At 48.6% G+C, this 23,072-nt stretch overlaps 1 protein-coding gene across 5 annotated transcripts in view; it reads left to right on the forward strand.

The window, feature by feature from the left end:
* Positions 1-23,072, forward strand: part of ZNF217 (zinc finger protein 217) — a 38,338-nt gene that overhangs the window by 448 nt on the left and 14,818 nt on the right. For 3 of the 5 annotated variants that reach the window (XM_045833258.1, XM_045833263.1, XM_045833261.1), the window contains exons 2-3: positions 893-1,107; positions 10,392-10,475. The gene's annotated coding sequence lies outside the window, so the exon portion shown is untranslated. Of the gene's footprint in view, positions 1-892; positions 1,108-10,391; positions 10,476-13,641; positions 13,856-14,138; positions 14,192-23,072 lie in introns of those variants that run through there. The other 2 variants (XM_045833259.1, XM_045833260.1) reach the window with 2 other exon arrangements.

The raw sequence follows: 23,072 nt of genomic DNA on the forward strand, positions 1-23,072 counted from the left end.
AGATTTTTTTTTTTTTTTTTTTTTTAAGGCAGGGAGAAAGAAAAACTATCTCATTACTGTCGTGTTTATGGGGGAGAAAAAAAAAAGGAGGAACTTGATAAGAAACTATTTAGCAAGATGGTCTTTAAAAGCCCAACATGTGAATCTTGATGAATCTTTGTTTTTTTCTCTCTCTTATTTTTTTGGAAAAAGTTAAGATGATCCCATTACCCTCATTTGTTCCTCCCTGTCTCCACCCCACTCAGTGACACTGGGGCCGTTCCTCAAAGCAAGTGGGGACAAAACACGATCTCTTAAAATATTTTTAAGAGGACACACAGGCTTGGCATTTGTAAAAAAAAAAAATCAACAAAATGTGCTAACCACATTTTTAACAAAGTTGTGAAAGCAGCCAGAGGGCTCTAGTAAGGGGAGGGCTGTTTTAGAGTAGGGAGATATCCAGGAAGAATAATAGCTAATGTGATTTTGGCTGACATTTGAGTGGTCACCATGGGTCAGGCAGTTTTAAGGTTTCATCCCAGTTGGCTCATTTAATGCTCAAAAGTGCCCGATGCGCTGGGCGACTGTTTTCTTCCCATTTTACAGGTGAGGCCGAGAGATTGGGCCACTGAGCTGAGGGCTCCCAGCAGCCGAGCCGTAGAGGCGGCATTTGGGTTCAGACAGCCTCTGAAGGTTGTGTTTTTACTCAGTTCTGCTTTCTGGGAAAATTTGCCCGCGTTGGGAGCTGCTAGGCAAAAGCCCGTCTGCTGATAGTGGAGGGGCGAGGTAGGGTCTCTTTGAGTCACCGATTGAAATTTAGGGCAGCTGTCTATGAGCTTGGGTCCAGACTCTTAATTTCTTGGCCACCTTGCGTCCGTTAGGGGCGTGGCTCTGATTTTAATCTCTTTTCCAGGATTTTCCCCAAATCTCAGTGTCCTCTTGGAGGGCGTGGCCGGAGAGGGCACGCTATATAATCCGGAGACTCGCGCGCGTTCATTCCACCTTCTTCCCCGGCGCGTCTCACGCTCGTCTCCTTCCGTGGCCGCTCAGGTCTTCGTTGGAGAAGGTGCCCAAGGGACACCGAAAGGCAGACTGTCTCCCAGCGTCCTGAGCGTCGCTCAGATCCAGGTACGTGGCAGGTTTTCCTCTACACTTCGTCTTGCTCGGTGATTTTCAAACTCACCTGCCTTTCGTCCAGCGATGCTGGCGAGTTAGGTTCCGGAGCGGACAAATCCCAGTCCAAATCCGACTGTTTCCCGTGCCTGCTGTAAACACACTCGTTTCTCTGTCCCAGTCCAGGAGTAAAACTACCCTGGCTGGGCCCTGGGGTGGTTAAGCACAGACCCGGCCCGGCCAGCTTGAGAGCTTCTGCGCCCGGGGCAATGGTCTTTCTAATAGGAGCGTGTCTTGAGTGCTTGCTATGTGCCACATTCTCCGCGAGCATTTTATAAGTGGGGACTTATTTATCCCATCCAAGTACACCTGTCAGTGAAATACTCTTCCCTGCATGTGGAATATGGGGAAACAGAGGCAAAGGGAGATCAAGTCTAGTGCCAGCGGCAGGACACCTGGAAGCCCGGCGTCTGGCTTGAGTCCGGACAGCCGGATCTAAGAGCTCAGTAGGCGTCTCACCGCCGCTCAGGGGTCGCCCTCTCCCGTGGGCGATGGGACGGACTCCGCCTGGCTCTCCAGAAATGGTGCGTATCATGCGCTTGGCCTATAGAGAAGTACTTGATCAACGATCGCCATTCTTCTCAATTCTCCTAAAGCCAAGGTCAACCACTCAGTCCAAACAAAATGGCGTGAGTCAGCATGGGCTGTTAGTTAGATCAGGCTGGAATGTCCGCGTTATTCTTGTCGTGGAACCCAAGGAAGTTAGAAACGTCCAAGTCAGGAGGCGAGCCAACCTCGGACGGCTACAGTTTCCTCATCTGCCCAGTGAATTAAATATACAGGTTATTAGGGGAACTAAAGAACGCCATGATTGGGTCATTCGCATGTGGAGTTAAGATGGCACATAGCAGGGGCTCAAAAATTGTACGGTTCCGCCCTTTTCTTATCCTTATCTCTGTTTACTGTTATTGTGTTGTGAAAGTACTCTGAAAATACCAGCACACTTAAATACCTGAGCGATTTCAGGCAGGGGGGGCAGGCTATCCACATTACTCTTCCAGGAGTATCCAGTATTTGGTTTTATCAGTCTGTTGATAATACTCTTAATATTCAAACTGGGTCATTATTCCTTCGCTCGAACCATTCCGAGACTCTCAGGTTCATTCAGAGTAAAATCTGATTTTTTTTTGTCCTTTTGTTTTTGTCATTTCCATCAACTTTATTGGTGTGCCATTGGTCAATAAGATTATATAGGTTTCATGTGCACAGTTCTATAATGTATCACCTGTATGTTGTATTGTCTGTTGACCACCCCAAGGCGCAAGTCTCTGTGTCACCATTTATCCTTCCTTTACTTTCTTCTACTTGCCCCGCCACCCTTTAGAATTAAAATTTGGTCTTTATGGTGACCCAACAACCCCATCTTAATTTTTTTTTAGTGAGATGTTTCATTTATTTTTTAAAGATTTTATTTATTTATTTTTAGCACGGGGAAGGGAGGGAGAAAGAGAGGGAGAGACACATCGATGTGTGGTTGCCTCTCACACACCCCTTCCTGGGGTCCCGGCCCACAGCCCAGGCAGGTGCCCTGACTTAGAATCCAACCCGCAACCCTTTGGGCAGCAGGCCGGCACTTAATCCACTAAGGTACACGAGCCAGGGCTATTTTTATTTTACTTACTTATTGATTATAGAGAGAAAGAGGGGGCGGGGGGAGAGGACGTGGATCTGCATTCCCACCTGTCCACGCATTCGCTGGTGGATCCTTGGACGTGCCAGGACCGAGGTGGCACCTGCAATCTTGGCTATGGGGACAACGTTCCAACCAGCTGAGCTACCCCACCAGGGCCTCTGTCTTAATTTTCTCACGCCACACAAGCCGCCATGCCATACTGGCTTCCATGCTGTTCCTTGAGGTCTTTGCATGTCCATCTCTTAGCCTGGAATGCTCTCTCCCCTCAACCCGCATGGCTCCCACCGTCGTCCCCTTCAGATGGCCACTCAGATGTCTTCATCTGTGAAGTCCACGTGGCCTAGCCTATCCCACCCACGCTCTTCACCCCCTGGCCCCTTGGCTCCGTTCCCTTTATTTCTTCCCCCATAGTAGTTACCACTTAATACTCTAGGATATTATTTAATACAGTACGTTAACTCCGGGAGGATAGGCATCTTGTCAGGTTTGCTTTCGAGCTGCACCCCCAGTCCCTAGCGCAGTGGCCGGCACACGTGGGGGGGGGGGGGCCTTAGGAAACACTGGTCGAGCGCACCCGGGGAGCACGCCGGTGTAACCCCCGGTGTGGGCCGCACTTCCTGTGTGCGGCGGCCATACTGCCCCGCGTGGAGGGAGCGGGCGGTCCCTCGAGGGGCCCGGAGCCCGCGCTGCCGCCGCCGCACACGGCCGCGTCCGGGGCGAGGCCCAGCCCGGCCCACCCAGGTCATAAAGGAGGCGCCGAACAAAGGGTGACTGTCGGCGAGACGGTGGTGGCCCGGGCAGAGTGGGCCCTGGCGGGTGGGGTGGGTGCGGATTGATCTCGGCAGACGCGTGGCGCGAGGGGTCGGCCGTTCGGCGCCGTCGGGGCCGCCGGTGCGAGCGAGGCCCCGGGGAAGCGGAGGATGGTTTCTCCAGCGCGTGTCGGAAGGTAGACATGCCGAAAATTGCACTCACCGTGTTTTGTTCCCTAGGGCGTTGAGTAGTTTGGGGTTCTATGCTGATTTGCACTTTATTCCCGCCCATCAGCCACCCCGTGGGCCGCCTTGCTGACTAGGTCCCTTCCCCTCCGTGGGATTCTGTGTTAATAGGCAACTAAGTTTTATCTGTTTATTTTTAGAGAAGCGAAGGGAGGGAGGGAGACACACACACGTTGATCGGTTGCCTTTCATAGGCGCCGGGACAGGGGACAGAACCCACAGGCCAGGCATGTGCCCCGACCCAGAATCGGAACTCGGCCCGTCGCTTTGGCGAGGAGGCCCCGACCAAGTGAGCCACACCTGTCAGTGCAATAGGCAACCAAGTTTTAATTACGCAGGGAAAACATGAATATGTTTTACATGCAAAAAGACCAAAATATTTAGCCACCACCCGACGTGACGGTCCTGGGTCCTTGTCCACATTTGGGCAGGAACCGCTTTTGGTTCAGGTCTTCCCAACGTCTGCATGTGCCCATATTCCTTCTTCCTTAGTTGTTTACCTGTTTACATAGAATTCTTCCCTTCTTTCTTAGTTGTTTACTTGTTTACATAGAATTCTTCCCTTCTTTCTTAGTTGTTTACTTGTTTACATAGAATTCTTCCCTTCTTTCTAGTTGTTTACTTGTTTACATAGAATTCTTCCCTTCTTTCTTAGTTGTTTACTTATTTAGATAGAATGGTCATTTATTAATTTTAGGTGCACTACATAGTTATATGGTATTTTTACATATTATGAAATGATACATACACATATTATAATCTATGGGTATGTAAACACAGGTGTATATTGCATACATAGTGTATGTGTATACACATACATACTTATGTTATACACATACACATATTTTCTTTTGGAAAATAGTATTGTAGTGTATGTTGAAACAAAAGTGGCATACCTTTTTGCAGCTTGAATCTTTTTAAAATTTTTTAAACTGTGATGTCTTGGTGATTTAACCATGTGGGTCCATGTGGCCCTAGTTCATTCTTCCCACCTTACTGCCTATATTCTTAAGTTTGTGTATACCACAGGTCGTGCGTCCATTTTCCTTCTGATGGACATGTCAGGCGTTGCTAATTTTTCACTGTTATAAACTGTTGTAGTGAACATTGTTGGGGACCTGAGGGATTATTTATTACTCTCGGGCAGATATTACATACTATCTCTTATTTATGCTTTAATTTGTTTAATGCCTGTTTCTCCTATTAAAATATAAGCTCCACAAGGGCAAAAACACAGTTTGTTTTGTCCCTCACTCTTTAATTACTGCCTTGGCCAAGTGCCTGAGACGAAGGAGTTGTCAGTAAATACTTGTGGAATGAGTGCAGGTTTGGCTGGGACCAGGGGCTGGCCTTTGCATGCTTAGAGAGGGACTGATGACTTATTTTGGTGCAGTGTGTAATTTTACACAGGGCTGTAGCAGATGGTTATTAGTGGGTTTAGGAAAGAGTGTTCTGGGCTAGGAAGCATAGGGGTTCAGGAGGCTCCGTGATGAGATCTTTGTCCAGATCAAAAGGAAACAAACAAGGGACATGAAGGAAAGTAAGGGTGCATTTGTGAGCAGTTGGGTTGATAGGATCTGGAGGTGCACTAATTGATTAGCTCTGAGGGGCAATGGAAAGTCCCACAGGGAGGGTTGGGACCTAGTCTGGGACACTTTCATTTTGTAAACATTTATTGCCCCCCAGCTCTATGCAAAAAGCACCAATTTGCACCTTCAAAGGAGAGTGCAGGCCTGTGGGGGAAGTGGGATGAGTACACAAGCGCACCAAGAGCGCAGGGGAGTGCTGGAGGCTGGAGGGGACTAGCCCTGGGGCCACCCAGTGATCGCTTGCTGTTCCAGGAACGGGGGAGGGGAGGGGGTTTAGGCTGAGGCTGCTTCAGCCAGGCCCCAGAGCCACACACAGCAGACTGGCAAACCCTCGGGGTAGGGCGTCCAGAAATGTGCATCGGTGTAGATGTTTAGAAAGTAAGGAAATTCAGGTTGGTGAGCTGAGGTTTGACCTCAGGTTCACATGGCCCGTTGGCCTTTTGACCTTAGGCAGGCTACTTCACCATCCTGAGCCTCAGTTTCCTCTTTTTAAAAAAGGCGGTAACGACATAAAGGGCGAAGATTGATGAGATTACAGTGGGTCCAGTGACAGGTGTTCCCCCATCAGGGACAGCACGGGTTCAGTGGTCCTGCCCTGGACACAGGACTGCTGGGTCCTGTTGGCCATGCCCTCTGTGCAGCCAGGATGAGCTCGTGGAGGAGATAATCTGTCGAGGAAGAAACACTTGAGTTCAGTAGTTCTTTCAGTTTTATTTCCGTTTCCTTTCGGTGGTTTCCTGGTGCTCTGGGAGGAAAATCCCAAGTGGCTGGCCAGGTCCTGCCGGCTGCGCTCAGACACTCTGTCTCTATCCGAAGGGACGTTGGGAGTTTTGGCAGGGCGCTGACGTAATCAGATTTGACTTTTGAAAAGATCGATGTGGCTTTTGAAGAGATCAATGCGACAGCTACGCGTTTTCTGCTGGAATGGTAGTTCTGTGGACGCAGAGTTCGTGTTCCTTCCTGCTGTATCCCTGGCCTGTGGGGAACGCCAGGCATATCACAGAGCAGGTGTGCACTCTGTTGGTTAATGCATACTTCACCTCTCTGCCTTTAAAGCAAGGCTAAAAATAGCCATTGGGTTGTGTTGGGAGGAAGATGTAATGAGATAATGGGTATTATCTCAAGCCTGGCACACAGTAACCATTTACTGGTTTTTAATCCAGTATTTAATGGGCAACTACTATGCACTAGGCATGGTTCAGTCCTGGGGATACAGGAGGGGGTGTGGGGGTGAGGCTTGACTAGTGTCTGCCCGGGAGGAAAGCTCTGGGTTGAAGGATGGAGGGAGAGGGGCGGGGGAGAGAGGAGCTGAGGTTGGAGACCCAGGCAGGGGAATGGGCTGTGGGGGAGGCCCCATGTCTTGGGGGTAAGGTCAAGGCCCTGGAGGCAGGTGCTGGATCTGGACTCCTAGCTCTACTGCTCATGACCAGTGGGCTTTGGGAGAGTCACCTAATTCCCCTATAGCCAGGTTCGTCCATAAAAATGGAAAAACATAGGCCCTACCTCAGAGGGTCACTGGGAGTTAGATGAAATGCGTTGCAGAGTACAGAGTTCACACCGAGAACATAATCCATGCTAGTGCTTATTGGCTAGCCTGTTGGCTCACTGGCCTGCTTTTGGACAGAATTGTTTGGAAGCACATCAGTCCTCCATCACAAGGGGGAGAAATGTAGAAGGCACTCCTGGGCGTGGGTTTGGACAAGTTCCCGCTCTTGACGGAGTTCGCAGTTCAATTCAGACCATGAAATTAAAAAAAAAAAATCCTAACCAACCCATTATACAAAGACCTTACTGGCCATTTTTGTCGTCTGAAAGGGAGAGCCAGAAGGCAAAGGGGAAAGGTAAGGTCAGAGACTCTCCCTGTTCTTCCTAGTGGCCCGTGGAACCCCTTGGGTTCCAGCTGCAGTGTCATGGGCATCAGGAGAGCTGAGGCTGGGCTGCCGAACAGTACGTTCAAAGCCCAGCCCTACACAGCCCTTTGAGGACTTGATACTTGGCACAGCTGACCAGCGATCAACATGGAGGTTAAGGGTGCCCCCTCACCCTAGGGCAGTCGAAAATCCAAGTACAACTTTTGGCTCCCCCCAATGTAACTACTGATAGCTTATTGTTGCCTGGAAGCCTTTGCAATAACACATATTCTGTATATCGCATGTATTACAGACTGTATTCTTACAATAAAGTAACTAGATAAAAAACGTTATTGAGAAAGTCATGAGGAAAGTAGGTTTCCGATGTTGTTCCAGCTGGAAACGAGTGTGTAGGTGGGCCTGCGCAGTGGCCGCAGAGAGCCATCCCCAGGACAGGCCCGGTGTGCAGCGCGGCTTCCCCGGGGCTCAGCTCGGGGCGACCCGACCGCTGACGGAGGCCGGCGGCAGGAGGCGATGCTCTCACATTGATAGGTGAGGAAGCTGACCTGGAGACCCCGATTTCAGTCCCCTTCCCGCCGGAACGCCCTCGGCCAAGTTCTGTGTGCTACTCACTTGCTTTGAACGCGCTTCCCGATGTGTGGTCAGGCGGACGTGGGGATAACAGCAGAGAACGAGACGCACTGTCACCTTTTATTACGGCGCTTAGAGGCTACCGGGAGGAGGGCAAGCAGAGACAAACAGTGACTGCGATGTGACATGCAGGGAGGGTGACTGCGTGGCGCTGAGCCCCTGGCTGCCTGCGGGGGTGCGTGGTCCGGTGTCGGTGGCTGGCCGGTCTCGGCCTGCCCGCTCCCCCTCCGTGTTCACTCCCCGTGGAGTCTCGCCCGGTTCCGTGGCGTCGCGCATCCGTGAGTGCCGGAGAGCCGTGGGAGGAGGTCTGAGAGTGAGACCTAGAACTCGTGGCTGGGCGTGTAAAGGGGGATGGCATAGGCAGTTGGAAATGTGTTTTGGGAGTGGAGGAGGAAGGTCTGTGTGAGGAATGTATCAATTTGGGAGCCGTACAGGCCTCTTGAAGCATTGAATTGGCTGAAATCACCTAGGGAATAAATAAGAAACAGAGAAGGTGCCAGGATCGGACCTGGGCACTTGAAAGCCTGGAGGTCGGGAGAGGAGGAAGCAGCCGCCGGGGAGGGCTGGGGGGAGCCTGCAGATTTCCAAATCCAGGGGAAGAGCGTTTCAAGGAGGGGGAAGGGGGAGACTCCGTGAGGTCCGGCAGGTGAGGCAAGTAAAATGAGGGTAGGAAATAGACACCGGCCCGGCTGGGTTGCTGAGTTGGTTAGAGTGTTGTCCCTACAGTAGCTGACCCAGAATGGCCATCCTGTGTGAGTGAACAACATTACACCTTTTCTTTGTCAGACTGGCAAAATATATGTATTTTTCGGTATGCCACAGATTTTAAAAAAAAAGGATTTTATTTATTTATTTTTAGAGAGGGAAGGGAGGGAGAAAGAGAGAGAGAAACATCAATGTGCAGTTGCTGGGGGTCATGGCCTGCAACCCAGGCATGTGCCCTGACTGGGAATGGAACCTGCGACACTTTGGTTCGCAGCCCGAGCTCAATCCACTGAGCTATGCCAGCCAGGGCTCGATTTTTTTTTTTGGGGGGGTGCTGAAACCTGGGCACAAACCTTGCAGAGCTTTAATAACTACTTTATGTGTGCCATGAGTTAAAAAGTTTGACAATTGCTGCTCCAGAGGGTAGAATAAGGCCAAAGGAGCAAGGACTCCATTCCTTTGTTTCACTTGAAGCTCTGTCTCCGGTGCCTAGAATAGTGCCAGACCCCCGCCCCCCCACCAGAAATGAGGGCTCACAGCTCTGCAGTGTGTCTCATGTAGTTCTCTAGTCTTGATGAAAATATTTATTACTTATGCCAGCAGTAGAGTTATGTATTTTTTCTGGTTTTATTGAGATACAGTTGACATGGCACCATGTAAGCTGAAGGTGTACACACCGTGATTTAATGCATGCATGCTGCAAAGTGATCACCGCAGCATGTTTGGTTCACACCCATCATCTCATAGCTACACTTTTTTCCCCTTGTGATGGAAACTAGTTATTTTTTTCCCTCTTCTGCCATCACCTCCTGCACCACCTCCTCTTCATCATTATCCCATTTTATGGATGAGGAAACTGAAACCCAGAGACAGTAAATAATATTCTAGAATTAATGCAGCTTTTGAGAGGTGGACGTGCGGGGTCGGAGCCCAGAGTGGTTGGAGAGGAGAGCTTCTGATGCCTTGAGAGGCCCCTCCTGGCCCCACAGAAGCGGTTCCTGAAGGGAGGGAAGGGGGCCGAGGCGGGGGCCCGATCCACAGGGCTGGGGGGGCGAGCTCTGGAGTTCCTTCTTTTTTTCCCGACGCGAAGGGGAGCCGGCCGGGCAGGGCCGGATTTATACTGGGAAAGACCCGGGCTGTGGGGTGGAGAAGGTTGCGCCGCAAACCTAGAAAGGAGCTTTGGAGAAACCTCACATTCAGGTATTTGGAGGACAGAGTGAGTTTGTGGTGCTGTGAAGGAGAGATGAAGTGGACCAAGTTGAAATGTATTTGGAAATTACAGGGTTTGCCGATGGAGCCGATGTGTGGAGAAGGAGTTGAAATATAGTTTGGCCTCCTCGTTTCAGCTTGAGTAAGTGGGTGGGTGGGTGGGTGGGAGAGGGTTCCATGTGTTGAGATGAGGGTGAGAATCGGGTTTCAAGAGCTGTTACTGAACCTTCCTCTTCCTGGCTTCCCTCTCCCAAAGCTCCCTTTATGGAGTATCAGGTGAGTGCAAAAAGCTTCACAGAGGTGCTTCCCAAAGTTATGTGACATGAAGTTTTTAAGGAAAGTTTACATTTGCATGTCAAGTGAGGTCAGCCTTGGGAAAACATCTAGAATGTTAGAGGAGGACAAAAGTGTTTGCAGAGGGAGGGGCACCGGTCCACTTATCAATGGGACGAATGCAGCCGAAATAAACAATGTGCCCCCCCCCCACCTTATCAAGTCAATCTGATCGAGTCGTGATCGAATCTAGACCTCTGTTTAAATGGAGCCTTATTCTTGGCCCCTCCCTTTTTGGTTTGCTGGTAAAATCCCGCAATCACATCTTTTCCAGGACGGTTCCCAGCCAGGTGGACTGGCAGACCCGGAGAGAAAGGGACAGACTCTTGGTTCCAGATACTGCCTCCACTTCTGAAAGGTAATTTCTGCTGTTTACTTTTGTCATCGAGTGGTATGGTGTTGTACAGAGGGTTTAATATTTTGAGGTGACTTGAGTGAAATCAAGGAACTTCGTAGAAGAGAGAGAAGGGCCGTGTTTCCTGCGGTTGGCAATCCCTACTTAATTTAGTGCATTCAGTCGTGTTAAAAGGCCGCCCTGGTTTTCTTCTCAAGTGTCCTTTGTAGTTTGCAGAAGCTGGCAGGTTTGGCTAACTTTTTCATTCTCTTTTCCTGCTAACTCTTCATTGCAGTTTTTCAGGTTTTCCTGCTCTGAACACTAAATTCTTTTTAAGTCAAGTATCTGTGTTGGCTGCATTTCAGCTCCGGGGTTTTACACACAGTGGCCAAACTGTTTTTTCTGTAATAGTTCCACAGTAAAATAAACACTTGCGAAATAAGAAGATCATACTGCATTCTGTACTTCTAATTAAGGCTAAGTCCCAAAAGATGATTCCAATAAGTGTTAAATATAGCAAATCAGAAGGGTTTTTTTTTTGTTTTGTTTTGTTATTAGAGCTGGAGAGAAATTCAAAAAGAAGAGGTCTCACATCACCAGGATTAAATCAGAGATAATGGGGCGATTTTTTTAAAGCGTACTCTGGGAAATATCTTAAGGAGGGCTGGTTTGTGTAGGTAATTGTGAAAAATGAAGTGCAGCCGATGTTTGTCGCATTAAAGAAAGGCTTTTTCTGCCCCTTGCCAGAGGAGCATGTGCAGAGCATCAGCTCACATTTGCGGGGACCTTTCTGGATCCGTTCTTTGTGTTGCCGGCTTCTCTGCAGCACCTGACTCCTTAAGAATTAGTCTAGCTGGGGGTGCTGGCAAAATAGGATTACTTGTGGGTGGAGCTAAGTATGTGTAGACCAACGTTCGATTTTCAATTTTCATTTCATACAATACTAATGTGAATTCTTTGCATTTATCATAAAACAACGTTCCTAGTGTTCTGTTACTTTTGGAGTTTACATTTTTAATTGTTTTAACTCTACATGTTTTCCAAATACACCCTAAGTACGCGTCTCTCCACTGGAAAGGGAGATTGTGTCTCACAGAAGCCCTTACAGTGAGTTCAGATCACTCTGCGTCCATTTAAAAACACAGTGTGTGTTTGCAACCCGGCACTCAGTCCCTGGCAGCATTTTGCAACCATTTCCCAGTTTTTTGTTGGCATCCTTCCAGGAATGGGGTTCTTTGTAATTCCTTGCTCAGACGTAAGGATCACATATAAAATTCTTAGCAGATAGGTCAGTTCAGACAATCATCTTTTAATTTTGAAAGCTACAACATAACAAGGTTTTTCTTGGGGGGAGGAGAGAAACAGTAGCTGACAACCATATGATGTTATTTTGCTAACAAAGTGGTAGCTTTGTGCGGGTGTAGAAAAGAGCACAACACTTTTTGCTCTGAAAATAATTCAGTAACAACAGGGTCTGAGAGCCAAGAGCCCTATTGTTCTTAGTGAAACGATTATTTGTCAAAACATTTGATTGTTTCCCTATGCCTGCTGAAAAGTTTGGACTTTTCTTTTTTGCTCAATTTTAATAGTAAGATTTTAAATGATCAGTGCTATTCTGTTTACAGCACTCAGGGTTTCAGAGTTCAAAGGTTATCCATTAACATGTAGAGTGAGGCTCCACTCACGTTAAGACACAACCTGGTCCCACTAGTTCATAGTTCCTTTGTTTGGAGCCGTGCTGGAAGTCGTTTGTTTTGATAAGTTCAGTAAAGCTTCTTGTTCAGGAAGAGTCTGCGTCTGGACTGTGTTTTAAGATGTGACTGTATGGCTCTAAGAAGTATTTTAAAGAAAGGTATTCATCTTCCCTGAGAAAAGGAATTCTAGTCATAGAAGTAATCGGTATCAGTGTACTTGAGTGGAAAAAAAAAAGTTCTGGCCTAAGAATCTACTTCTGGCGCTAATTAATTAAGTGTGAGTAAGTAATTGGTTCACTTCCTTTTTAGAAAAGACTAACCAGACCATATGTGGGGCTAGTAGTTATATATAAAATGACAGCAAAACATCACACTTGGCAAATTCTTCCCCTTTGCTAAGAAGCTGCCTCTCAAATTCCATTTCCTATTTATTATGGATGGCATTGCTCACCAGCTGAGCACTTCTGTAGTGTTTTTTATTTTTCATTCTGGTCCTGATTTATTAAGTATATACTTTTAGTGCCTTTCTTGATGTTTTAAGTTTTTCCGTTTTGGATACACCGAAGGCCAAAAGAAAAAGAAATACCGGGCTGTTTTGTTTGCGGTGACTCGCACAGTCCCGTCTGCATTTGCATTCGTTTGCATTGGGGCAGAAGCCTTGGTGGGTGTGATTGTGCTCCTGTGCTTCCTCTTGGGGCTTAAAATGGGGGAAATCAGTGTCCTCAGAACCGTAAGCTTTCCTTTTTTTTTTTTTTTTTTTTAAGCAAGGGTTAGAACAGTAGGGAAACGCTTTAAATGAGTTGGGCGTGGGGAGGTGGGGGAAAAGCTTTTTTTTGGGGGGGGGGGTTCCCACTTTAATAAGCCCGGTTTCATCCACGTGGGTTTCTGTCAAAGCCAAGTGGATTCTTGGAACCCAGGCCAAATTTAGAGATCTCAAATGATAGGGCGCAAACCCAGTCCTTAAAAAAAAGATTGCTTTATAAAGATACTAATTAAAAATGTTTTAATCATCTTGTATCATCGATTTTACACTTAAAGAAAATCTGAAAAAAAAATGTTTGTGCATAGCTGCTTTTTAACCTATCCAAATGAGTGTAAAGGCTTTTTGTTTGTTAGTAATTCTGGATGACCCAGGAGTTCGGGCTACCAGCCCCTCCCTTCGCCTGGGCACACCTTGCAAGGGAGGGGGAGGCAGCAAGTCGGAGGTCTGGATCTGCGCCTGCGCGCTGCCCTCGTGGGGGCCCCCTCCCCGCGTACCTGTCACTAGAACCGCCGGGCGCTGGCTGGCCACGTTGGGCCTGGGTTGTGGGGGCGGTGAAAAGCGCGCGCGTGCGCGGGAATCTCCCGGACGAGAACAGGGAGTGCGCGTGCTCGTCCGCTCGCCCCCGACTCAGAGGCGGAACCCGCGGTGGTGGGCGGGGCAGGGGCGCGCCTTCGAAGGTCACGTGGGCGAGGGCGGGGCCTAGGGCAGATCGCAGCCGGTGAAGGCAGGAGGCGGGGCGTATTCGAACGGCGGGGCCGAGGGCGGGCGCAACAGCTGCTCCCTGAGCACTTTCTGACCCAACAGTCCCGGTGTGCCGGACGCGCCGCGCCCCGGTGGCTCTAGGGACCCCCCGCGCCTGCACTGTCCCCTCGTGGACGAGTAGGGGGCGCCCGAGCCTTTACCCCCGTGCGCACCCCCACCCCGCTCACCTTAGCCCCGCGCCCGAGGTGAGCCCGGCCCCCAAATCCTCCCGGCGGGGGTGGGGGTGGGGGGCACTCCATTTGGGGGAGGTCTTCGAGGCGCGAGGCCCTGAGGCGCGGTGGGGGATGGCTTGCCTCTCGGCCCCCGTCTGTTTTGGGGGACCGGTGCCGGCGCGGAATCCGGGAGGTGTCCGCACAAAAGGCCGAGAGAAACTCCCCGTCGCCTCCCCTCCCTCTTGCCTTCCCCGCCCCCTCCCCTCCTCTCCTGCTCCCTCCTCATTCAAACCTCGGCTCGCTCGTGTGGTGTCAGTTCAGTCCCGGCCGCCGCCGAGCGAGGAAATGGCCGAGGAGCCGGAGCCGCAGGTAAAGGGGGCGCGCCCCCCGCCCGCGCTGGGCCCCAGGGGGCGCCCCACTTAGCCCCTCCGGCGTCCCGCCGAGCCCGCCCTTGAGTCTCTGGTGCTCGTTATCTGGCCCCCTCCTCGGATGATCGCCCCGCCCGACCCCCACCCTCGGTTCCTACTGGATTCCGCTCCTCTAGGGCGCCCCCTCCCCACCCGGCGAGAAGGTGCCGGGCGAACCCCCGGCGTGTACAGACAGTGTTTTACCATCACACTCACTCTTGGAAATAGTCGAGATGGCTTGGGGGCGGGGAAGTCCCCCCTCTCCGGGTCGGGAGCCAGGGGCCGGCTGGAGGGAGCTGGGGGCTGCCTGCAAGGGTGTGGGGGCTTTCCTGAAAAGTTGGGCGGCTTCACCGGGCGGCTCTCCGGATCTGCCGACCCGGCTGTGGGGGTTGGCGGCCGGCGCGGGGTCCCCCGCGATGGCCCGGGAGGGGCCAGAGCAAGTTGGAAAGAGCCAAAACAATGCGTCCTAACAGGCGTCCCCCGCAAACAATGGCCGGGACCGTCCACACGGGCCGAGAGGAAGGCGCGTCTACAGGGGCCGGGGGAGGGGCCTGGCCTGGCAGTGGACCCCGACGCGCACCCCAGCGAGCCCCCGGGCCGCCCCAAGACCCTTGCCCGGAGTCCCGGTCTTCTGCCCACCTCTGAGCAGGCGGTGCACAGGGCTGCGTTTCCTGGATGTGCGATTGGGATTTTTATTCCTTCCCCCTTTAATTTTACAGATTAAAAAGAACTTTAAAAATAACCCTTAAGCGTTTAAAGAATAGCTTTGTAACTCAATTCTAGTGGGAGACCCGAAGCCACTTGGAAGCAGAACTAGGAACTCCGAAGGGCAGGAGGGATTGAAATGTTAGCCTAAAAGTGTTTCGTTTTTTTTTTTAAAGGAAGTTTCTGCCAGCAGGCGCTGAGTGGCGAAACCGCGCAGTTTCAGATGTAGAGCCCTCTTCCCTCTTGATTTGGCCCCAAAATGAGTGCGGCACGGGATGGGAGGGCGCTGCTGGGGGCGCGGGAGTCAGGAGTTGGGGTGGCCTGGGCGGTCCTGAGCCGGGCGGGCGAGAGGTGGCCTGTGGGGTGCCCTGGCCGGTACCTGCGCGCCTGGGATCACGGCCATTCAGGTCCGGGAGTGAGCCCACATTTTAGGGATGGGGTAGGGCCACCGAGGACGGGAAGCCGCATTTTTTTCTGGCGGATGGGGTGGGCGAGCGGGTTTTTCTGCAAGGTTTAGCTCCAGGAGCAGGAAAGAGCCACCAGTGGCCACTTCTCGGACCCCAGCAGCCTGTTCACATTTATTTGAGCAGCAGAAACTTTTATTTTCTCTCTGCCCTCCCCCACTCCCTCCAAGAAGAGGATAGTTATTTCAGCGGAGGTTAAGGCTGTGGTGTGTTGCTCCCCTTTGAAATTCCTTGAGCCACGATTTATCTTTTCTGAATTAGCCTGTGGGGCTTGGAGCTTTGAACGTTCCTGAACGTGTGTTAAATAAATGGCGGTCGTAGTGGTCCTTGGGCCAGTTCGGGGCCCAGCGCTGCTGACCACTTATACCACAGCCTAGCTGGCTGCCTGGTTTTCTAGATCGTTTGCGACCATTAAGCTGTATGTTCCAAAAAGCCTAGGTCTGATTTAGTTCAGGTTGATTCAATTATGTCTTCATCGCTTTTGAGTTGGTTGAATGAGTTGACATGAGATTAAGCTCAACAAAAGAAAGGCAGGGGGACAACAGCTGCCAGCCAGGCCTGGCCGCTAGGTAGGGGTCTCGGGCCTTTTACCTTCTCCTCTGTGTGTCAAGAAGTTCATTTAAAAGTGTCCTTTTACTGTACTTTCCCCTGGAATGCAGGGGCTGCCTTGGTATCGAGTGAGACTTAAAATACTAAACCTTATATTATTTTGAGAGTGAGTAATAGATCTAGAGTTTCTAAAAAGCCTTCAGTGTCTGCACTGACAAGTGCAGAGCAGTAACCTAATTGCTTTTTGTCTGAAAAATACAGCAGACCTCTAGTTTGCGCTTGTTTAGTTAATGAGTGCTAAGAACTTTTAAGGTGTGTCCTTCATGGTGGATGGTTTTTTCTGAGAGATGCATTTATTTCAGAGACTCCTTTTTTCAGTATTCCCAAGTCCCTAGTAGTGCATGTGTTTTTTCATCCTGGTGTTTTAGTTGAAATTATAGCCCCCCATCCCAATTGCTGCCATTTTAATAGTATGTAAGTATTCAATTCTAGAGGCAGTGCCTTATTTAAAGATTGAGAAGTCAGTAGCTCCAAGACAAATTTATAATTTACTTGTTTGTTAGAATAGGGTTAGTAATCTGATTGCTTGGAATTTTAATGACTTGGTCTGAGGAAGAAGGCAGCTCCTTTAGCTCTGCACATTGATTTGCATGCTGGAGGAGGAAGTGGGGGAAGAAGATGACTCTTCTAGGTGAAAGATTTCTTCAGCGTCCCATTTCTTCCAGTCCTTTTTATCTTCACAACACCTAACACTTTGCAGTTTGACCTTTGCCATTGCTAAAAAAATAACTCGTGGGTTCGAAGTTTAGCAGTTGTCTTAGGCTCATATTATTCCCATTCACTTCTTAATAAAAAAGGAATTAATACCCCACTGAAATAAAACTTGTAGAAAACATTTTCTCCCTTCAGCCTGAAGAATCTGTTTAGATAACAGCCCTCCTCCCCCTCCTCCCCCAGGTAACAGGGGAGGAAGAGGGAGGAGTGAAGGTTTTTGGCTCTGCCTTGACTTTTAAGGTTTAAGGTGGAGGCAGATTTGCATTCCTTTTTGTGAGCCTCCATTTTTGGCAGTGGGACGCCCGGGAGAAATAGCAGCCCAGTGGCCCTTTCAGAAAGGAAATCTGAAAATAAGACTCAAGCAAGTCACTTACAAACTGGTGAAATAATTAAGGAACATAATGGCCTGGCAAGGGCAGGCCTTCTGTCTCTCGTCAGATAAATGCTAATCACTCTTCCCCCTTTGTACAGTAGGATGAAATGGCACGTTCTTGCCACAGCGGGGCTGCCTTTTCCCGGCTCTGGAGCGCTCTTGCTTCTGACATGCTTGAGGAGAGCCTCAGGGGTCCCCAAAGATGTGTTTTCCCAGTTCCTAAAATTCCCTTCTTTTCTCTCAGTTGTCACAAACATGATACTGACTGATGAGAACTTGGGAGTAGTTTTCCTGAGTCTTGACTGCCTGCAATCCACTGCTTACAAAAAAAGATATGTGTTTATCTGACTCTTAGGACTGTGATTGGCCCTCTCGTGTTTTACATGAAGCCCTGTTGCCATTTGTTCAAAAAGTTCAGTTCAAGCTGTTCTGTCTCATGGATGCCAGTGTGGCCTATAATGTTAAAGCTGTTGCGGTTGCTGCATATGACCTGTTTTAAATGGTTTAGTCCTCATTCCCTATTTCAGTTTAATCCTGGAGCAGGATGGTTACTAAGTTGAATGGAAAGGTGGCGCCCAAATAGTGAACAGTCAGTCACCAGGTGTTTCCAAGCCTTGGAATTAGACAGTAGAAATGAAAACATGAGACAGTTCTATATGCCGATGTGTATGCCAATAGAATAAAACAAACATAATGAGATTTTAAATTAAATGACTAATTGGAATAGGTGGAATAGTTCTCAGATTACTGAGGTGTTTACAGACCACGCGTTAAAGGAATCCCAGTTCTTACACCAAACGTTCTGAATAGTGAAGGGCCTGCTGCCAGCGTGCAAGGTGGACCCAGGACAACGGGGGAACGGGATCTGTCCACCTCCTCTCCAGATGGGGGAGGGGTGTTGAGTTGAAGTGCACGTGGAAGCAAGTGAATTACACAAAGCCAGCAGGAAATGGCTCAAATTCGGGTGAGGGGAGCCCGATCATTATAACTCAGTGGCCTCATTTTGGGTGCAGCATAACAACTTGACTGAAATGACAGCTTTTACTTTCAAGAAGAGTGAGGTGATTTGGCTTGGTTTTCTGCAAACAGTGGAGTACAGTTAGGTGCATTTGCAGTGGTGTGTGGGGCAAGGGGTTTTGAAGTGAGACCGTGAGGGCAGATAGGAGTCTGACTTTGAGGAAGTGGGAGGGTAGGGACCATCCTTTCTTAAAATCTGCAGCTCTGATGAGCAGGCTCAGTTCTTGTATGAATCTGTCTTCCAGATAAATGGAGGGGTAGCCCCTGCTGGCCCGCTGCCACCTCCAGGCGCCCCTTCGTGCCTGACATTGGGATGCTGGGGAAAAGCCTTTGCGTTTGATCGTTTGTGGGCTGCCTGTCCTTCACATCCCCGCTACTTCCTGCCCAGGGCAGCAGCATGGCTGGTTACTGGAAATTTGGGGCCGGTTTGGTAATTTTATGATAAAGTTGAGAAATAAAATTACCAAACCTGAAAAGACAGCTGAGTTAAGTTATATGAGGGAATTAGTTTAATTCCTCAGCCTCCCTTTGTTCTTAAGCTTTACCAGAGTTATTTCTGACCTGCACATTCCTCCCCTTCACAGGGAAGAGCTTCCCAGGAGTCAGAGGCCACGTTTTAAATGGATTCTTGTAGTGTTTTGTGTATTGGTGGCCATTACTTTCCAGCGTCAGAACCTTTTTGAATTTAAAATCATTCAAAATGCAGTTATATGGCCAGGAGATTGAAAGCCCAGATACGTTTTGTTCTTGAATCAACATTAGGAAAAGTACTTGTTTGTTCCTATCAGAGGTATTTCTGTTCTTCATCAGTGGATACTTTTGTTGTTGAGTATATAAGCCCACTGAACATAAACTGTATGTATTCATTGAAAGGAGGCTTGTTTCCTTTATTTTGAAAGCAAACAGGTGACTTGAAGGGGCCAGACATACGACTGTAGGGTAGCTTCTCTGCAGAGACAGGGAGGGGGGTATTTAAATGTCTCTAGTGAAACTTCTCATGCCTTAAAAGGCATTGCCACATTTATGTTCAGTCTGAAGGTAGTTAAGTTGGGGTGCAGTTAGGGACACCCGCCATTCGGCTCTGTGGAGAGAGGGTTGTGGGAGTGTAGGGCAGTGGTGAGATGTGCTGCTCAGTTACTTGTGCACCTATGTGTGTACAGGTGTGTGTGTACATGTACACACACAGTGTTTTCTTTGTCCAGTGAAAGATTACAGGTAAAGCTGAAACTGTGTATTTCTTTAGTTCTCTGAACTCCCTCTCTTGGGTGTAGTTATGCTAAAATCTTTTCAAAAATGCTAAGGTAGCACTGGTTAAGTCATAATAATAGGAACTCACTGATAGCAGTGCTTAATCTTGCCTAATTAAAATTCCTTTTTTTTTAGCCCTGGCTGGCGTAGCTCAGTTGGTTGAGCGCGGGCTGGGAACCAAAGTGTCCCAGGTTCGATTCCCAACCCAAGCCCATGCCTGGGTTGCAGGCCATAACCCCCAGCAACCGCACATTGACATTTCTCTCTCTCTCTCTCTATCTCCCTCCCTTCCCTCTCTAAAAATAAATAAATAAAATCTTTAAAAAAAATTCTTTTTTTTTAATTATCCATTTCCCTTATAGTTCTCTTTCAGGACACAGTGAAATTTTTAAAAACCAGTTTACAGACCACAGTATCTGTTAATTGTGATTATACAGAAACTAAAACTAATATGGTGCTTTAAGTACATATTAAGATCCTTTAACTGACCTTAATTTGGAATGAACCAGGCAGTTTTTAATCGTGACATTCAAATATGCTAATGTGATTACATTTTTATAACACTACTGTCTGGCCTCGAGTCCTCCTCAGTATTGGGCACTGGATACAATTTCAGGAAAATGAGACTGCCTCTGAACAGTTGTTTGCTTTTGAATAGTTTAGGTTGGAATGCTGACTGTCAACTTGGAGTACTTTAATCTTTTTTCTTTCACTTGCATTTTAAACATCTTTCCACAGCTACATTAGGAAAGTTGGGTTGACCACCTAGCTCTCACAGGTGTGACCTTGGTGATTTCTTTGCAGTGGTGTTGAAGGGTTTCAAGTTACAGGTGTTGGTTGCTACTGTAGATTTCTGTGTAGAGTTCTCTTTCCTTGTCAGATGAAGGGAAAAAATAGCATGTGTAAAATATGAAAGGGAAACTGCTATGAAAACATCAGTTTCCTAACCAGATCTTGGAGACAATTTTGCAGTTTAAAGGTGCAAATGAATTGGTCAGTGACTAGCAGTTTGTTTATGTTGAATGTTTTAATGATCATTTAATTGGCACTTAAGTAACTAGGGAGGGAGAGCCTAGCAGTTTTGTTGGATACTTCAGATTACTTGGCTGTGAGTAGAATTCTTGTGTGCTGCGGATAGTTTTGAGGCCCATCAGTGGCTTACCACTCTGTCCCGTGGTAACGAAGATGGTGACGAATATTCCGTATCAAGAAACGTAAGAGGCCTGAGCAGCTGCAGCACCACAGCGCTGCCTGGGGAGGGTGACAGTTTAGTCCTGTGCACACAGAGGACGCTGTCGAAGAGTCACAGTGCTTGTCAGCGCGGTGGCCCTCGCCTCTGATCTGTTGTGCTTGAACACAAGTTATTGTGTGTTTCATTAAGCATGGTATAATGTGCAATATTTGCTAATTTCAGCATCTGCAGGAAGTGGCAGAACTCAAAGTAGCTTTATTCACAGAGTATCTTAACAAACAAGCAAACGGAGGAAATGATTTACAACATCAGACTTCTATTTCAGGCAGTTATATATAGCAGTAAGTAGGGTTCCTACCTTTTTTGAAAGATTCTATTGTAAATTTAAAAAAATACTTAAGTAACCACAATATAATTTAAACCCTAGTATTCTCTCAGGATGGGAGGTTATGACGAAGAACCTTTTGTCTAAGGTGCCTTGGAGTGTACGGCTGAGGTTAAGTGCTGTTACCTGAGTAAAGACTTTGAAAAAAATTTTTAAACATTGAAAAGCATTTTTGCAAAGTCCCTTTCAGTAAGCCTAGTGTGTTCACAATGCTCACTTTTCTGCACACTAAAAGCATTTATTTAGACTGTAGGTGTCGGGTGAGACCGCCCTCCCCTCCCCCTCCAGGTCTTTGGGGAGAGAGACAGTTGACCAGCGGTCACTGTGTCCTGCGGGCGTCCGTCTGCTCAGGTGCAGAACGCCCAGGGTCTGGCGCCCACGCTTCAGCCAGTTGGAAATGGGGGTTGATTATTAACAGTAATTAGGTCCAAATGTCTATTTTCCCTAAGTTCTGTTTCACTCTAAAGATTTTTGTTGAGCAGATTGGTTTTAAGTGATGATACTGATGTATGGTGTAAGGAAGTGTTTTGTCTGCGCGTCGGTTCTGAGGCCAGAGTCAGGGGGTTTGCTATCACAGGTTTCCCTAGCGTGGCCCGCATTCTCGTTTCTTTGGGTCCGTAAGGAGAGTGGTTCGAAGCCCAAGTGATTGCTTGTGCTGGTCAGTTTTACGGTATGGCTAATTTTTTTTTATTACACCTGAAATTGCAGAGAATGGTAACTAGATGGCAGCCACAGATAGCATGTGGAAGCTCTTTTATTGAGTTCGCAGCCACGTGGCAGTTTGATGAACGTGCAAGGTAAATTCAGTATCAGCTATGGTTGGGACTGCGGCCAGAGTCGTGCATGCGGGGTCTCCACCTGTGCTGGTGATGTAGCGCGTGTCCCGTCACTCACCAGGTGTTTGTCGAGGGCCTGACCCCGTGCCTGGGACCCCTTCTTAGGCCTGGGGGGCAGTGAGGGCACAAGGCCTGCAGGACCCCTGCTCCTAGGATCTTTAAAGGGGCGGCCCAGGGTTTTGGTGTCTTAGGGGTGAATGGTAAGGATTACGAGGACCCGAGGTCGCCTAGTGCTTGACAGTCGGGCCAAGTTAATGAATGGGAGTCTGCCTCAGAGGCTTCCCCAGAGGAAGAGGAGCCTCCGTTTCCCCGGGAGGGTGGTCTCCCCACCTGCTGCACCCCAGGCCTCTCTGGCCTCGGCCTCCACCTGCTCACTCCGCCTTCCTCCTCCCCAGGCAGAACTGCCGAAGCCCTTTCTGCAAAGATTTTAGCGCTGCCTCCTTTCCCAGTCCGGTCTTCTGTCAGAAGCTGGTGATAACCTGCTTAGTCCAGATCCTTAACATTTCAGAGATAAAAATGGAAACTAAAGCATCTTTGCGAGCTGCATCTCTGGCCTTTGCCAGGGCCCTGGGTGGGGAGGGACGGCGGTGGGCCCATACCGTGTTCCAACCCGGAGATCGAGTCGAGGGTTGTGTCTTTTGGGGAAAGATGATTTACAGAAAAGTGGAATTCCCCAAAACTTAAAAATGTCACAGACCAGTAAAATTTCTTTAAAAAAGGAAAGAGAATGTTGAGGCTTTGACATGGGAGACTAACTGTTTTTTTGCCAAATTAGGATATTAAAAACAAAAAGAACTATTATTTGCTATTGCCACCCTTCCATTTTTTAAAAAGGGTATTTTGGAACCAAGAAGTAGAAAAGACCGCACATAAAGGACAGTCTTCATTGACGTTGAAATGAACGTGAACTCACTGGGGTGTTTCTCTAGTTCTCAGCTAGCTGTGGGCCAGTGAGAGTGTCAGTTTGGTGACTGCTTCCCCTTGAACACGTGCTGCTATTTTCTCAGTTAAAATATTACCCGGGATAGCGGCATTCAGTGAGTATTTGTTGACTGAGTAAATGATCAGCCACATAGCCGAACATCATTTACTGTCTTGATTCGTATGCTCATTAAATACTCTTGAGTATATCTGTCCATAAATGTAGATCTAACCCCCAGAACTGTAGACTTTTGAAACTCTTGAGGTGGTCCTGTAATTTGTCTCCCTGCATTAAGTTGAGGTAGTATATAGTGGTGACCGCTTTAAGGTTGTGACTCAGGCAGGACTGGAACTCAGGCTTCTGGAATGTTCTGTCATG

The sequence above is a fragment of the Phyllostomus hastatus genome, unplaced genomic scaffold, assembly GCF_019186645.2.
Source record: "Phyllostomus hastatus isolate PE091 unplaced genomic scaffold, TTU_PhHast_1.1 phas_contig_17, whole genome shotgun sequence".
Lineage (NCBI taxonomy): Eukaryota > Metazoa > Chordata > Mammalia > Chiroptera > Phyllostomidae > Phyllostomus > Phyllostomus hastatus.